This window comes from Puntigrus tetrazona, unplaced genomic scaffold, assembly GCF_018831695.1.
Source record: "Puntigrus tetrazona isolate hp1 unplaced genomic scaffold, ASM1883169v1 S000000126, whole genome shotgun sequence".
Classification (NCBI taxonomy): Eukaryota; Metazoa; Chordata; class Actinopteri; order Cypriniformes; family Cyprinidae; genus Puntigrus; species Puntigrus tetrazona.
In genome coordinates this window covers 20,001-22,500 of record NW_025047803.1, presented here as the reverse complement: position 1 = coordinate 22,500, position 2,500 = coordinate 20,001, and the positions used below count along the sequence as shown (strand labels likewise).

The following is a 2,500-nucleotide window of genomic DNA, read 5'->3' as shown; positions in this document are numbered from 1 at the left end:
AAATTGAGAACAACGGTTTTCAACACTGATAGCAATCAGAGATGATTCTCGAGTATAAATCAGCGCATTCGAAAGGATCTGGAGTAATGATGCTGAAAATTCATTTCTAATATATCTTTGCAGGATCGGCGGAGCGGTTCCTATCGTGTTCTCGTACTTTGCCGAGTTTCTGTCCCGTGAGAAGCGCGGCGAGCACCTGAGCTGGCTCTGCATGTTCTGGATGGTGGGCGGGATCTACGCCTCGGCCATGGCCTGGGCCATCATCCCACACTACGGTGAGTGACAGCTCCGGTCCACCAATCAGAGCTCGTGCAGGCAGCGCACCCCTGAAACTGATTTGTGGAGCTCTTTGGTGATGTTTTAATGCAAAGATGCAATGTGTGTGTGTTCAGTTTATATTTACATTTACATTTACATTTAGTCATTTAGCAGACGCCTTTATCCAAAGCGACATACAAATACATATATATATATATATATATATATATATATATATATATATATATATATATATATCAGACAAACTACAACACAATTAAAAAATGATAACATAATAAAAACATGATTTTCAAAAATGTAAAGAAACGTTATCTGTTTTTTCAAATAAAGTCTTCATTTCTTTATGTATATTTATGTTTATACGAGAAAATTCTTTACAATAAGGTGTCGTCTGTTAACATGAGTTCATGTATTAACTAACATAAACAAACAATAAGCAATGCTTTTATTACACTATTTATAAATATGTGTTAGTGTTAGTTCATTAAAAAATACATTAGTGCATTATGTAGTTGTTAACAAACCAACTTGCGATTTAAAAAAATGCATCAGTAAATGATGAAATTAACGTTAATAAAGTATTGTTCATACGTAGTTTGTTTACTAATAAACTTTAACATATATAAACACATACATATTTACAGATATAAATAACGCAGCTGTATTTATATGTATACATAAAAATGTATATATATATATATATATATATATATATATATATATATATATGTATACATAAAAACGTATATATATATATATATTTTAAAAAATATATATATAATAATAATAATAATAATAATAATAAAATATATATAATAATATATAAATATATAAATAATATAAATATATAAATATTTTATTTTATATATTAAACATTAAATATTTTATAAATATGTAACAATATATAAGTAATAATAAAATATAAATAATAAAAATATATAATAATAATAATAATAATAATAATAATAATAATAATAATACTGATAATAATAATAATACATTTGTGGAAATAATGTTTTTTTACAATGTAATAAAATATGATGCATTTACATTACAAATAAAAATAAATAAAGTGTACATTATTTAAGTATATCATAAGTAATAATAATAATAATAAAAAAATATATATATATATATATATATATATATATATATATATATATATATATATATACGTTTTTATGTATACATATAAATACAACTGTGTATTTCTATGTATATATATATATATATATATATATATTTTCTTTTTATTATTACTTATGATATATTTAAATAATGTACACTATTATTTATTTTATTTGTAATGTAAATGCATCATATTTTATTACATTGTAAAAATTATTATTATTGTGTATTATTATTATTATTATGTGTTATTGTATTATATTATAATCCAGAATAGAATAGTTTTGGTGTCAGGGGTTGCTGAGTGCACTCTAGATGGTTTCTTCCTGTAAATCATTTTCAGTAATGCGTATTTTAACAAGGTTTGAGACTTTGCTCTCCTGCTCTCAGAAGAAGTTGGTGTGGAATGAGACGGGTGTTCGTGCCGATCCCGCGGGAGGCCTCCGTGTCCTTCACCGTCCGATCACGAGCGGATGACGGCCGCTGTTCTGCGGCGAGTGTAAACACCGCGCCATAGTTGAGGTCAATTGATCAGCGTCTCCTGTTTCAGCGGTGTGTTTTCGCGGCGGACGGTTCTGCCGCAGTGACTCCATCGCTGAGAGGCCGGTTAAAAATTTCAGACACAGCCTCCGACTTTTGTTCTCGAGTAGAAGCGGATGCTGTCTTGATTCAATAAAAAATGCCTTTTGCGTACGTGAGCTGAGACGCTAACTAAGCTAGCGTGCGGAATTAGCTTTAGCTGGGAGACTCGCCGCTGCATGACCTCAATATTAATGTTCACACGAAACACGTTTGGTGTTTTTACGGTTTCATCATTTTAGGGCAGCTTCGAATTGGTTTTAGACAGGCAGTGCTGGTCTTTTGCTGGTTCTGGGACTGTTTTAGTGATGTCCTCGCCACGGTTCTGTGTCTGGAAACATTGCAGTTGTGTATTTGTCTACAGAGGGACAGAGAGCTCTCAGATTTCGTCAAAAACATCTTAATTTGTGTTCAGATGTCAAGGTCTCATGGGTTTAGAACGACGTGGCGGTTTTTCTCATTTTTGGGTGAAATATCCCTTTAACGTTGTGTCACCGTATATTCATTCATTCAT

The 2,500-nt window shown here is 30.6% G+C and overlaps 1 pseudogene; it reads left to right on the top strand.

Annotated features, from left to right (window-relative positions):
• The window catches only part of LOC122332607, a 37,913-nt pseudogene that overhangs the window by 20,596 nt on the left and 14,817 nt on the right, over positions 1-2,500 (top strand).